This window comes from Cygnus atratus, chromosome 2, assembly GCF_013377495.2.
Source record: "Cygnus atratus isolate AKBS03 ecotype Queensland, Australia chromosome 2, CAtr_DNAZoo_HiC_assembly, whole genome shotgun sequence".
Taxonomy (NCBI): domain Eukaryota; kingdom Metazoa; phylum Chordata; class Aves; order Anseriformes; family Anatidae; genus Cygnus; species Cygnus atratus.
In genome coordinates, this window is record NC_066363.1 from 100,508,875 (window position 1) to 100,524,533 (window position 15,659).

Below are 15,659 nucleotides of genomic sequence, written 5' to 3' on the forward strand. Positions count from 1 at the left end.
AAGTTTTTCAATCCATGTGGTTTACCTTTCTGACAACATTATTACACTGCTTAGTCCAGCATAGTTGTCTAACTCACTTAAGGTGATAGTTAGAAATTATCAGAATTTGTCATGTTTTCCTGTTTTATACCAAGATCTACCAGGTATATGAAATCACAGCCAACTAGCAAATAAGCAGAGTAGATCTAAGTAGTGGTTTTGTTTTAAGTAGATTATACTACTGAAAAGTAAACCAACTGACATAATTCTGTAAACCGTATATAAAAAATACAGTAATAAGAGAAGGTTATTTAGGTGATGTAGACAGGAATACTGTCCAGCAAATTCCAACTATATATATATATATATATATAAATCAAATACCAAAAACAAACAAACAAATAAGCAAACTTTAGCAAAACTAAAAGGTTCTAAAGGTTCCAGTATGTAGTTTACAACTCTGATTTACATTGAAATTGGTGTTGCTCAAGTGTAATGCTATAGGTCCTGAAGAATTGCATATATAAAAACAGTTGGCTAGACTCTAGTGTTACTTTTCCAGTTTTGTTTGCTTGTTTTTTATCTGAAGCTGCATATGCAAAAATTAAAACTACAGCATGCCTACAATGACTTGAAGGCAATAAAACAGAAACAATCAATGAAACAAAATTAGATTGCTCTTTCAAAGTGACTTCCTTTTCTTTCTTATTGTATAATCATTAAATTAGTTACATTAGTAGCCTGTCCATTTTTTTTCTATGTGGATAAATGATTTTGAATAAAAGTTGTTATTATTTACCATTTAAAGGGGAAAGAAAAGAAAAGAAAAGAAAAGAAAAGAAAAGAAAAGAAAAGAAAAGAAAAGAAAAGAAAAGAAAAGAAAAGAAAAGAAAAGAAAGGTCTCGAATAATTGTTTCATGCCCAAACATTTTTTTAATATATTTTATTTATCAAAAGTATTTATCTAATCCTGTTGAAAATATTGTGCCTATTTCTGTGTGCTTCTGAAACATACCACTTTGCCTTATTCTCCCCTAATGAATCTCCCATATTACGGAAGGTAAATTTAGTGTTTTAAGTATGATGGGGAAAAAATAAATACATAAACATGCAACATTGACTTCAACAGAGTTATAATGAGATCAGAACTGATTACTATGTAGGATCTAAATACCAAGAGTAATCATGCTTAGTTACACTCATAATATGACATATGTGCATATGACACAAAACTGGGAGGAGTGGCTGATACACCGGAGGGCTATGCAGCCATTCAGAGGGACCTGGACAGGCTGGAGCATTGGGTGGTGAGAAACTTCTTGAAGTTCAACAAAGGCAAATGTGGGGTCCTGAACCTAGGGAGGAATAACCCCATGCACCAGCACAGGCTGGGGGCTGACGGGCTGGAAAGTAGCTCTGCAGAGAAGAAGCTGGGAGTCCTGGTGAATAACAGGATAACCATGAGCCAACAATGTGCCCTTGTGGCCAAGGTGGCCAACAGTATCCTGGGGTGCATTAGTAAAACCATCGCCAGCAGGTCAAGGGAGGTGATCCTGCCCCTCTACTCAGCCCTGGTGAGGCCTCTCCTGGAGTACTGTGTTCAGTTCTGGGCTCTCTAGTACAAGAGAGACATAGAACTGCTGGAAGAAGTCAAGCAGAGGGCTATGAAGATAACTAGGGGACTGGAGCATTTTTCATATGAGGGGAGGCTGAGGGAGCTGGGCCTGTTTATCTTGGAGAAGAGAAGACTGAGAGGGGATCTGATCAACATATACAAATAACTGAAGGGAGGTTGTCAAGAAGATGGGACTGGATTCTTTTCAGTGGTGCCCAGCAACAGGACAAGAGGCAGTGGGCACAAACTGAAACACAGGAAGTTCCAGCTGAACATGAGGAAACATTTCTTTACTTTAAGGGTGACAGAGCACTGGAACAGGCTGCCCAGAGAGGCTATGGAGACTCTTTCTTTGGAGATATACAAAACCCGCCTGGATACAATCCTACGCAACCTGTACTAGGTGATCCTGATTGACAAGGGGGTTGAACTAGATGATCTCCAGAGGTCCCTTCCAGCCTCAACCATTTTGTGATTTTGTGATTCTGTGATAAAGGAGATCTTAATTCTTCAGTGTTTAAGAAGTAGTTTGTGATTCCTTAGGCATACACATACACACATAATTAATACATTAATTCTGATTAATTCTGATTTAACAGTACTAGGAATTAAACTTAATCCTAGAGTTAACCAAACAGATTTTTCTCTACCCCATCATTCATAATTACCACATACGCTGTGGCTGTACACAACTTCCTACAATCTGGTCATCCATTTACACTACTAGAAAATATGACTTTCTCAGCAGTTCCATGGAAAACGGTGGTACTACATCACTGAGCTAGCATTCCTTGTACATTGCAGTGCAAACACTGCAATGTATTTTATGCTGTACTTTGGTCTTATATAATAAGTGCACCTTAACATGCTTCCAGGAAGTGAAGGTGTTGCACAGGAGGTAGTTTAGAGGAAATCCTGGAATTTGAATGTTCAGCGTGTCTCAAAGGTTGATCCTCTCCTGTCATATCAGGTCAGTATTAAAGGATAAACTGAAAATATGGATAAATCTCCTCTTAGTATGGAGCCAGTGCTTCAAATAAAATTTCAAATCAGTTTGTTTCCATTTAAGATGATTTTTTTCAGGGAGGTCATAGATGGAGGTTGTGATTGTTTAACTAGCATGTTATACCCAATACCACAGAAACAACCAATATAAACATTAGTAATGGATTGTAGCTTATTTAGGAGGTGATTACATGAAAAAGATTCCTTACAGAAATAGAATAACAATATCTTCTGCCCTGGACACATATTTTCAGATAAATAATATTTTTCTGGTCATTCTACATCCATGGTTTTCTATCATAAAAAGAGAGGGTTTAGCTCCTTTTGCTGCAAAGCATAGAAATGTTCAAAGAACTGGAATTTCAGCTGTATAGTCCCCAAAAGAGCAAGAGGAAAAAAGCTGTACTGTTCCACTAAGCAACGTCTTTCTCTTTGCATACAGTATGGGAATAGCAACTGCATTCTCAGTTTTCCTGAGAATACGCCTATCTGCTCCTCTTCAGGCCAGAAGTCCGTTATTATATTTATATAATTATTATATAAATAATAATTCTTATTATTGTATTTATATTTAATTATTATAATTATAAGCAATTATGATATAATAGTATATTATATTGATTAATGATTATAATTAATATGTAATATATAATTTCCTATAGTTTCAGTGAAACTTCACCTATACATTCTTTCAAAAGTGGGACTTATATTTGTTGGATTTTTCAGTGGAGGCTATGAATCCTGGGTATGCAGTGAGTTTACTTTCTGGGCAGTGGAGAAAACAAGATGGTTGTCACCATCAGAAATGTAGCCTACAAATTCCTATATAGAGAATTCGCATACTGACACTTTAAACTGTTGAATTCCACTGTAAGCATAATCCCAATTATATCTCATGTCACAGCTAACTAGTTTACAATACAGAAGTGACCTGTTTAAAACAAGCCTATTTACTTAGCCAAAATTGATTTGCCCTTTTCTTCACTTCTAAGGTCCGATTTCCAGAAATTACCCTCTAAGTGTTCAGCTGGCATTATCTGCTTCATTTTCAATCAGTGCTTGTGCCAGTACTTTCCACCTTTATTGCTGCTCTATATTACTATAAACATGCTGAGCTATCCCAGTAGTTCAGAGATGTAGAGCACAAGTGGCCTTCAAGGTGACTAGAATAAAATGAAAAATAATTTATTGTTGTTCTGTTATGAAATATGACTTTTTTCCAACCTGAGTTTAAAGCTGTTGAATTATTATTGCTTCTCTGACAGAACTAAAATACGAAGATGTATGTGTGTGTATATGTATTACAGTGTAACTGATATCTTCCTCATTAAAATGCCATCAGGTGTGGGGTTTTTTTTGTTTGTTTGTTTGTTTTTTTCCTTCAGACAGCTTGCAGGATAAATAATAATATTTTTCTGAGAAATTTAATTGTTGTTCTAGAGGAGGGCGACAAGGATGATCAAGGGGCTGGAGCACCTCTCTTATGAAGACAAGCTGAGGGAGTTGGAGTTGTTCAGCCTGGAGAAGAGAAGGCTCCATGGAGACCTTACAGCAGCCTTCCAGTACCTAAAGGGGGCCTACAGGGAAGCTGGGGAGGGAGTTTTTGTCAGGGAGTATAGGGAGAGGACAAGGGGTAATGGCTTTAAACTAAAAGAGGGTAGGTTTAGATTAGATATAAGGATAAATTTCTTTACTCAGAGGGTAGTGAAGCACTAGAACAGGTTGCCCAGAAAAGTTGTGGCTGCCCCATCCCTGGAAGCTTTCAAGGCCGTTTTGGATGGGGCTTTGAGCAACCTGATCTAGTGGAAGGTGTCCCTGCCCATGGAATTATATGATCGTTAAGGTCCTTTCCAACCCAAACCATTCTGTGATTGTATTATTCTATGATCTCTGTACAGGGGCCATGTCTTTGTATTTTTTATTTTCTTTTAGATGATAAGTTATCAAGGCTCAAGCCATCTTCAGCAACAGCAAGAACATCAATGTTACTTTGCAGACCACAGGTATACTTTAATAGCAAATAGCAGATATGCTTTAAAAAATTATTACTGTGCTTTAAAAAACTATTTTGTGATTCTGTGATACTGTAATTCTGTGCTTCTGGTGATTCTGTGATTCTTTCCTGTTGTTTCCTAGCTCCACAGACATATTTGAAAATTATTATTATTTTAGTTTTTCATAGAAGATCATAGAGGAAATTTTCATAATCACTTGTCAAGTCTTAGCAAAAGACATCCACACACTATCAACAGAGACCTAGCAGAGTTAACACCTGAATTTGTTTTATGAATATGTCCTGTAGCCTTAATTAATGGAAAAAAGTGATGTTATCTGCAGGATACAAGTAAACTTAATTTCAGATACAGCTTAATTTTGGTACTGACTGGTTCTTTGTTTAAAACCAAGCCATGTAGAGGAGAAAAAATGGTAGAAGATGAAAGTAAAGAAGATGAAAGAAAGAAAGAGAAACCAACATATATATATACATAAATTTGTAAAAAGCCCATGTTTATTCACTTTAGCTGTATAAAACTTCTGCTTGCATATGACAATGTATTAGTTCAGTTATCACATGGCCTTAGGAAAGACCTTCTGTTTTTCTTTATTTTCTCTGATCTTTACTACGCCAATTGTTGATTCTTTATAAATACATTACTTTTCCAAAAATATGTGGGTGTGAAATAAAATAGTCCTTCCCTGTTAATATATTTATTGTTTGCTGACCATTAAAAGTTTGGGGACTGTCATTTAGAAAGGAGACTTTATGATATACCTCTACTACAAAAGACTTTTTATTTTTCATAGATATGCTATTACTCACATATTTTGATTTTCTGTTTTTGCTAACTGAACCAGTCCTCCTGTAAAGTCTAAACAAGCCTTTTCCAGTGGGAAATATAAACTCATATCACTTTTTCTCTGAGAGTTTCCAATTTTGTCCTATTGTTCTCATGATCCTCATCATTTTGCCTATTCAAGTTTCTCTTATATTAAGTTTCTAGAGCATTTATAAAGTTAGATATGAGAAGACTTTTCAAACCATATTTGTTCTTGAAGAGCCAAAGACTACCCAGATGCAAGATTCCCATTCTTAAGGGACTAAATCTAATAGAACTACTTTAGCATTCTGTGAAGCAAGTTCAAATTTAAAGAAAGTGACATGAATAACCAAGAAGAAATCAGTACCTCAGGAGGTTTATAGATATATTTAGACAATGATATGTATATGCACACTGACAATGTATATATTTTATATAATTTATAAATTAAAAACATTATATAAATCGTTAAGAGGTTTTACCAATATATTTACATATGTAAATTTTAGTGTTTTAAGTATACAGGTTTCAAAATTATCTCCTTCAAATAATCAAATTAAGCTGAAGCACGTAAAGAAAATTTTAGTTTCCATCCATTTTATTTTACTGGCTTATTTTCTACAACTAAATGATTTCTTCTCACACCATCCCTCACAGTACCCTACTGTATGTGCCTGAATGATTTGTTGTCTTTGTTCTAACAGAAGTGTAGAGGAATGATCTCAAATCTTACAATAGTAAAAGATGATGCTTGTAGTGTTTAACAGCAAAGAGACAGTGAGTACTGTGTTTTAGATTTTTTGTATATTATAACTAAGGTTACAAGTCACTCCAGCAGTGTTCTTTTGCACTGAAATTTTTATGTGATGCCTAAATTACAGATATTAAATAGCTGAAGTAACATAAGAAATATTAGATTAGAGGCATTACTGCTTGAAATTGATAGCAAGTAGGAGCATCTTGAATAGTGACTGAATTACATTACAGATTTACATCACAGATTTATGTTAAAGATGCACATAAGGATTTCATGTGATTTCTCAAGGTTATCCTAGTTCTGCTCAAAATCTCATTTCTACATTTTTATTGACAGTTTTCTAAGACTGGTGAAACACTAAGTCTTTGTTCTTTATTATTCCTTCTGTTCCTACTGTTTATTCCCACCTGAAGTCAGATTCTCAGATTGTGGCATCAATCATAGCACAATGAAGAGTGATGTCACGAAGGAAGGATTATTATTTCAGGTGAGACAAAGCAGCTAGAGCATATTATTTTTTCAGAAACAAAGAAATCAGATTTTCATACAAATGTCCTTTGTAATACAGAATAATGGAAATGAAATACAGTCAATATGTGGTGTAAGTATAAGTAGATTTGTTTCTTAAAAGGATGCTTTTCAAAGCCGTACCACATGAAGACAGAAATCTTAAAGGTGACTCAAACAGAAACAGATGAATGAAAGGTGGAATTGCATCTCTATGGCACGACAAAGCTAGAAAGTTCTATTTCTTTGCTTGTTTACACTTTAATTGTTATATCATCTGGTTTTCATTTTCTTTCCTTCCTTCCTGCCTGCCTGCCTGCCTGCCTTCCTTCCTTCCTTCCTTCCTTCCTACCTTCCTACCTTCCTTCCCTCCTTCCCTCCTTTCTTTCTTTCTTTCTTTCTCTCATTTTCTTTCTTTCTTTTCTTTCTTTCTTTCTTTCTTTCTTTCTTTCTTTCTTTCTTTCTTTCTTTTTCTTTCTTTCTTTCTTTTTCTTTCTTTCTCTCTCTCTCTCTCTCTCTCCCTCCCTCCCTCTCTCTCTCTCTCTCTCTCTTTTCCCCTATTTAAATGATGCATGGCTTGTATCAATGGGCAACTGAAAATTTAACTAAATCATGACATTAAAATGCACAAATTCAAAAGGTTTTTTTTGTTTGTTGGTTTTTTTTTAGTATGTTGCAGTTCTTTCATAGTATCTGGTTAATTTAATTGACAGAATGCACAATAATGAGTATGCATCTGAGATTTAAATGTATACCAGTCAACAGTAACAAAGTAGAGGAACTCTTGGAGTAGTAATTGCTCGTGAGAGTCTTGTTCAGCCAAAAACTCAGTATCGCAAGTATTTTGGACTACACTGAGTCCTTATTTCAGCACAATGGGGAAGAAATTATAGATCATAGAATCATAGAACATCTGAGTTGGAAAGGACCCACAGGGATCATCGAGTCCAACTCCTGGGTCCCCAAAGGGGAACACCCAAATAAATAAATAAATAAATAAATATCAGAGCATGTGTGTGAGAGTGTTGTCCAAACCCTTCTTGAACTCTGGCAGCCTTGATGCCATGACCAGTTCTCTGGGGAGCCTGTTCCAGTGCCTGACCACTCTCTTTGTGAAAAACCTTTTCCTGATATCCAGCCTGAACCTCCCCTGCCACAGCTTCAAACTGTCCCCTTGGGTCTTATCACTGGTCACCAGAGAGAAGAGATCAATGCCTGCTTCTCTACTCCCCCGTGTTAGGAAGTTGTTGACCGCAATGAAGTCTCCCCTCAGTCTCCTCTTCTCCAGGCTGAACAATCCAAGTGACTTCAGATGCTCCACATACCTCTTCCCCTCTAGACCCTTTACCATCTTTGTTGCCCACCTTTGGACGCTCTCAGTGTCCAAAGGTGGGCAACAATTTTATATCCTTCTTATGCTGCGGTGCCCAAAACTGCACACAATATTCAAGGTGAGGCCTCACCAGCGCAGAATAGAGCAGGACAACGACTTCCCTTGACAAACTATCAATGCCATTCTTGATGCACCCCAGTATATGGTTGGTCCTCGTCACCACCAGGGCACTCTGCTGGCTCATGTTCAGCTTGCTCGACTGACAGATCAAAACCCCCAGATGGCCTTCCACGGGGCTGCTCTCCAGCATCTCATCCCCCAGTCTGTACTTATAACTAGGGTTGCCTCTTCCCAGGTACAGAATCTGGCACTTGCTCTTGTTAAAATTCATATTGTTGGTGATTGCCCAGCTCTCTAATTTATCAAGATCTCTCTGAAAGACCTTACCACCCTCAATGGAGTCAAAAGCTCCAACCAATTTGGTTTCATCCATGAACTTGCTCAAAAAAACTTCAAGTCCTTCATTCAAATCATGTATGAATACATTGAAGAGGACTGGTCCTAAAATGTAGCCCTGGGGAACCCCACTAGTGATAGGTCACCAACCTGATGTAACCCCATTTACAAGAACCTTCTGGGCCCGTCCCATCAGACAATTGTTCATCCACCTTACTATGCTTTTTATCTAACTGTATTCTGGTCATTTTGCCCAGAGAGATACTGTGAGAGAGTATCAAAAGCATTATTGAAATCCAGAAAGATTAAATCAACTGGCTTCCTTTGGTCAAACCAGCTGGGTGATCTTGTTGTAGAAGGAAATTAAGTTTGTTAGACATGACCTTCCCCTAGAGAATCCATGTGGGCTCTGACAAATGACTGTTTTGTCCTTTAGGTGTTTTTCAATAACTCCCAGATGAGTTGGCCTTTTAACTTTATGCAAACTAGAAAGGTATTGTACTCAGAAAGTAAGCTCTCTTTCCTTCTGGATACACATATGAGAAGACTGAGAGAAATAAAAATATGAAGAAATCAGAATTCCCTCTTCTTTCTTCTGTTAGAGTTACTGCCACTGACATTAGCTTCAAGCACGACAGGCCCTCCACAGGAACTCCAAGAAATAATCACATAAACAGTCAAATGTAAATGTAGTAACAACACAATTTACTTTCTTCTGTAGACTTTTTGGAACCCAGCAATTGTATGCTATATGAAATAGGATTTGTTTTAGGACCAGCAATCATTCTTGATTTTGGAAGAGTTCTAGGTGGAGGACTAGAACATAGGTCATAAAACAGGATGAGTCATCTTTCAGGCTTTTGTTGTTACATTACAAAAGACTTACCTAGAAAGATTTTATTTATTTATTTATTTATTTATTTATTTCAAAAACCATCTCTATGAGTGTAATTTCAGACAATGCTGAATGCAAAAGCTCTCTTAGGTTTATTGAGAAATAAATACTTTGCTACTTAGCTCCCTTATATGAAACCAGCAAAGATGTTGAGAGCAGCTTCAATGGACAGAGGAAAATGGGATTCCAAAAAATGTGAGAAAAATAAAAAATGTGTCAACATTTCAGAATTTCTCTTCATCACTAACACAAACTCAGCAGGGAGAGGAAGGAAGAAATCTTGAAACACCAGGAAGGGGAGAGGCATGTGACCTTATCAAAAAGGGATGCATCTTAATGAAAAATCAATGCCATTATCATCTCCGGAAGAACGAAGCTTTCACATTTTCCCTTTGTGTTCACAAATCTTTAAAATAGAATAAAAGTGGATAGTAAAAAAAGCTGAAAGATTTTTTCCTCTCTTATTTATTGTCTACATTTTCTTTTATGTATTATACATAATAAATATGTATATGTTTTGGTATGTATATGGTTGGTTTATTCAATCAGCTATTTTGCTTGGAAATCTGTATCTTCAATTTCTGGTAGTTGTTGTTGTCTCTTATAGAAGTCTATTTGCTTTAGATAATAGAAATCATGACCTCAGCTGATTTACTTAAGAGATGGCTGTTTGATTTCTTTGAAAGGAATGATGTTTTGGGCCTCTTGAATACAGTAAATAAAATAAGTAGATTATATTTTGGTTAATTATGATGAATATAGAAATAGATTGCAGCACCTAGCCTTAAAGGGGCCATCATAACATTAAAATTAATGTTAATGCTAAGAATAAATACAAAATAACAGTTACAGGCAAAGTTTAAAATAATGTTCACTTTTAGACTTACAAAATCATAAACAATAATATATATATGTTCTAAACTCAGGGATTACCCCTCCAGTTTTGTTGACACTTACAAAGAATAAAACACTGGTTTCTGAATCTTTGGGGCAGAGTGTACACTCAGAAAGTTTGATGATTGCACAAAGCTGGGAGGAGTGACCCAAAGCCTAGAGGGACCTCAACATGCTGGAGAAATGGGGCAACAGGAAGCTCATGCAGTTCAACAAGAAGAATTTTAAAGTCCTGCACAAGGGGAGTAACAACCCTATGTATCAGTACAGGCTGTGGGTCACCCAGTTAGAAAGCAGCTTTGTAGAAAAGGATCTGGGGGACCTGGTGGATGTCAAGTTGAACGTGAGTCAGCGATGTGCCTTTGCTGCAAAGAAGACTAATAGTATCCTAGGCTTCATTAGACATTGCCAGCAAGTGGAGGGAAATCCTTCCCCTCTAACCAGCACTGGTGAGGCTGCATCTGGAGAACTTTGTCCAGCTCTGGGCTCCTCAGTATAAGAGAGATGTACATACTGGAGGGAGTCCAATGAAGGGCCTCAAAGATGCTGAAGGGACTGGAACATCTCTCCTATGAGGAAAGGATGAGAGTGCTGGGACTATTTAGCCTATAGAAGAGAAGGCTTCAAGGAATCTCATCAATATATATAAATACCTGAAGGGAGGAGCCCCGCCATTGCCCAGTTCCCCATTTGCGACATTGTGCCCGCCTCCCCGCACAGCCTGGTTCTGCAGGGTAACGGCCACTTGCACTTTCTTCAGGGGCCTGAGATGGCATTGGGCTGGCAGAGCGAGGTGAGCCTGGTGGCATGCAAGGAGCAACGGCAGCAGCAGCGGAAGGAACTACTGGTAGAGGCCAAAATTAATTATGAGAAGGGGAAGAGGTACAAGTTAAAAACTGTCTGCAAGGTGAAGATACGTGGATGCTTCCTGATGTGAATGAACATGTGGAACAACTGTAAAAGGAACATTCTGTGCAGGAAAAAAAAAATCTGAAAAGGATGATTTCACTGCTGTTTTTTCAGATTCTTCAGTTGAATGGGTTGAGTCAAATGTATCCTAGTCAGATAAGGCTTGGAAGGTCAACAAGCAATCAGATGCTGTGAAAGAACCCTCCTTGCAGAGAGAAGAATGGAAGAATGGATGAATTTAGACTTTGTGTCTTTGAAAACTGTGTCACTAGCATCTCTCAAAGGTGAAAGAGAGAAAGAAAAAATACTGAAATGACAGAAAGCTCAAGAAATTGAGCAGGCTATGCTTTTTGTGAGAGAACTCAATCCCTATTGGAAAGACGGTGGTACATGTTTGCCACCAGTGGAGGGTGAATCAGTGTCAGTTAAAAAAAGTTACGGTGGTAGAAGATGCTGGATTAAGTTGGTTACAAAAATCATATCTAGGGATGAAGGAGCAGGCTGAGAGAAAGAAACAAAATTTTGAGGAAATTGTTGTTGAGGGATATGGGTCAATGGAAGCATTTCAGTCACAGTTAGAAGAAGCTGAAAAAGTTGCATCCACAAAGGAAAATTATTATAGAGGTGGTAGATGAAAGCAAACTGATTATTCAGAAAGTGAGAAAAAAGACCAGCATATGAAAAACAACACACAACACAAAGATGATAGGAACATTTTTGGGAGACATAAGAGAGAGAGTTATAACAAAGGATGGATGCAAGAATACAGAGGTTATAAAAGAATTGGATCAAGAGAAGACCAAACATGTAGACACGGTAGCAAAGACTCAGAACTGGGAGGCTACAGCTCCGAAGCAGAAAAACACATGGATGAAAAACAAAGTCAAGAAAAGAGTATCTCTCTAAGTGACATAAAACACAATTTTCTGAAACCCTCTGAAGATGATCTATCATCTTACAGTGTTCCTAAGGACCACAAGTCATGGTGGTCCTCTTCAAAACTGTGTGTTCATAGCTCTTTGAACAGTCATTCCCAAAAAATCTAATGAGGATACTGCATTGTGGACCAAAGCACACCTACAAAATAGCAACAAACAATTAATACCTGATCAAAAGTCTTCCGATGTTGTGGCAAAAATTGATGGCGAAAGAACTCCAAGTGATGAAAAAGAGAAACCACAAGAGGAGTACCCAACCAATACCCCTGAGAAGAAATAAACACCATCTGAAAGTAAAACATCATGTTCCAGGCATACGTAAAAGGATGAGCCACCTCGGGTCTTTAGTGAAGAGGAGATGAACAGACTGGGAGCCAGGATTGTGAAAGCTGAGCTCATGAGAAAAATGGACTTAGCTTCAAAACTTCAAGAGGAACTCAAAAATGCACACAAATTAAGAGAGATCCCAGCAAATTAAGCAGATCCCAGCAAAGTCTGGTGGAGAGGCTTCAAGCTGTCAAGAAGGTGAGCAAGTAATCCTTGTCAGAACAGATCAAAATGGAAGGGCATGGTCTGTGACCACATCAGTTGAAACACATAAGCCTAGAGGAGGATGGAGAAAGAAGATGGATGGTCACTACTCATGTAGGTAAAGAAAGAGTAAGGTATTTTCAGGATGATGACAGTATGAACCTGAAGAATTTAGTCAAAAATGAGAAGACAATAAAAGCAGAGGATCAAAATGCACTGTTCATGTGTATGGCATCAAAGCTGATGGAAAAAACTGACGGAGAGTACTACACTCTGGATGACGTTTGTTTCCAAAGCAGCAAAAAGAACATGCACTGGGGGGAAGAGGAAGAAGTACAAAGAAGAAAAGCAATACGTGAGCATCAACAGCTTCCTGCACACATGGAAAATGTCCATACTGGTTTGATAACAGTGAACTTTCGAAACATATTATTGCAACTGGTACCAAGGTATACCTGTCTCTACCAAGCAACCAGCCCCTTATTGAAGGTCACTGCCTGATAGCCCCCTTACAGCACCATAGTGCAGCCAGACTTTTGGATGAAGACATCTGGGAAAAAATCCAGATGTTCAGAACAGCTTTGGTGAAAATATTTGAAGCAAGAGGCTTGGACTGTGTCAGGTATGAAGGTATGAAGTTCTAGAACTTGACAGTCAAGCAAACAATGATGTAGACAAAAGCCCATGCCAGTTGGACAGGGTGCCTAAGGAGTTTAAGTAGTGTTTGGACTATACACTTAGTCATATGATATGAATTTTTGGGTAGATCTGTGTGGAGCCAGGAGTTAGACTTGATGATCCTTGTGGGTCCCTTCCAACTAGGGGTATTCTATGATTCTGTAAAGAGGACAGAGACAGGTTCTTTTCAGTGGTGCCCAGTGAGAAAACAAGAGGCAATGGGCACAAAGTGAAACACAGAAGGCTCAGTCTCAACATCAGGAAACACTTACGAACTGTGCACATGATGGAGCACTGACACATGTTGCCCAGAGAGGTTATGGAGTCTCCCTAGTTGGAGATATTCAAAAGCCATCTGGACAAGGTCCTGGGCAACCAGCTCCAGGTGGCCATGCTTGAGCTTGGAGGACCAGACGACACACAGAGGTCCTGGCAAAGCTGTTTACAACTCCATGAAAAGTACTGAATGGGAGATAACAAAGGAAAATCATGGAACACCCCTTGGTTCTTCACAGAGCTGCAAACATGACTGAACTATTAGGAACCTGTTTCAGTGCAGGATGGGGTTAAGTGGTGTAGCTTAGCTGATATGCATTTATGTGAGCTGCATACTTAACTATTTGTAACTCTGAAAAGTGCCCTGTGAGTATCTAAGTGCTACATTCATTTCAGGTGAAATTTAACTTATTTCTTTTCTTTTCTTTTATTTTATTTTCTTTTTTATTTTTTCTTTTTTTTTTCTTTCTTTTTTTTTCTTTTTTTTTTTCAAGGGATAACTTCACAATCTTTCACTAGGGAAAAAGAGACAGATGTCAGGGAGCAGAAAGAGCAGGGCATGTCCTGTGGGTCAGGGCACCAGGAGCAGCAGGGGCTTACCACATGGTCCATCAGGGCAACGGCAGGTAGCCAGGCCCCATCCCACTGCACGAGCCAGAAGTAAGGCAGCCCCAGCCCCAGGAACCTCCGTGGAGACAAGGACAGGCCTAGGCCAAGGCTGGACCAGGACATGGTCTTGGGATAGGCCCAGATTGTTGGGACCCATGGTCAATCAAGATAGGGCTGTGGGGAGCTGGAGCCAGGCCCTGATGCAGCCTTTCTGAGGCAGGGACTAACAGCCCTGGGGCTGATGTGGGAACATGAGCCATGGGCAGAATGAGGGAACCCTGAGGGTGGGCAGGCATGGACAGGGTGGTTCTTTAGGACCATGGCAGTAGGGAACACATACTTTTTGTTGATATGACATGGTAAAATAATGACAAACAAACAACACATTAGAGACACAAGATGACAAAAAAAATGCTGGAGAATAGAAGGGATGCAATTTGATAAGTATTTGAGATAAACGTAGATCAAACTCTTTGGTGGAAGGCACCCATTATCACTTTTGTTTTGCTCACAGCAGTTTCCCCCACCCATCCTTGATATTTCATTTTATACAGTCTTGCTCCCCAGGCTTTGTTTTCAGATTTGGACTAGAAGAAAACCAATTTCTTTTTGGCTGGTTGGTTGTTTTTTGTTGTTGTTGTTGTTTTTAACAAATCAAAACAAAAAATGAACACACATCCAACCAAACAAAAACATTAAAACCTACAAATCTTCTGGTACACATTTGTAGAAACTGACATTGGATAGATTTTTTGTCTGAGTCCATAAATATCTTTTAAGCCTTAGCTCCTAGTTTCCCAGAGACTTCTTCCCCAAATCAGACAATTCACAAAATATCTTTTTTTACTGTAGAATTACTATAGAGCACCTAAAATGAATTGTAGAACACCCAGCTAACATCGTAACTCATGAACTGGGTTACAGTCCCAGAGAAAGAAGGATGTTTCAAGGATGGGATGAAAAGAGAGAAGCCATTTGGGAAGAAGACGTCCACTACACTTTGCTATAAATGGTCAGTACTTTTTATACCCATTGTACACATATAAAGCACACACTGATGGTGTACCAAACACACACATCAATGATATTAGGAGCACAAAAACATTTTTGTAAGAGTACATAGAAGAAGAGTGTCTGCTCCTTTAAGTGTTTCTGACTAAGGACATTTTCCAGTGTAACAAGGGATAATAAGAAAGGAAGCAGTGATGTAAACCAAGTCTGGTCAGTCACACAAATTTATGACAGCGTAGGAGAAAGTAGGAATGCTTATTCCAGCAGGGTTATCTGATTGAGGACTTGTAAGGTGGGAGACAATCACAAGAAACAAACCGCCCAGTCACAATAATTGGTGGGCTAACAAGCTACAGATACCACTTCCACGAAGGGTGAACCTTGCAACTGGTAAGTGTGTGAACCATGGGGCCCTGGACTGGGAGGGTGCAGGAACTGCAGAGCTCT

General features: G+C 38.4%; 1 pseudogene; it reads left to right on the plus strand.

The window, feature by feature from the left end:
• Positions 1-11,029: 11,029 nt before the first annotated feature.
• Positions 11,030-13,282, plus strand: LOC118249960 (CWF19-like protein 2; annotated as a pseudogene).
• Positions 13,283-15,659: the final 2,377 nt, after the last annotated feature.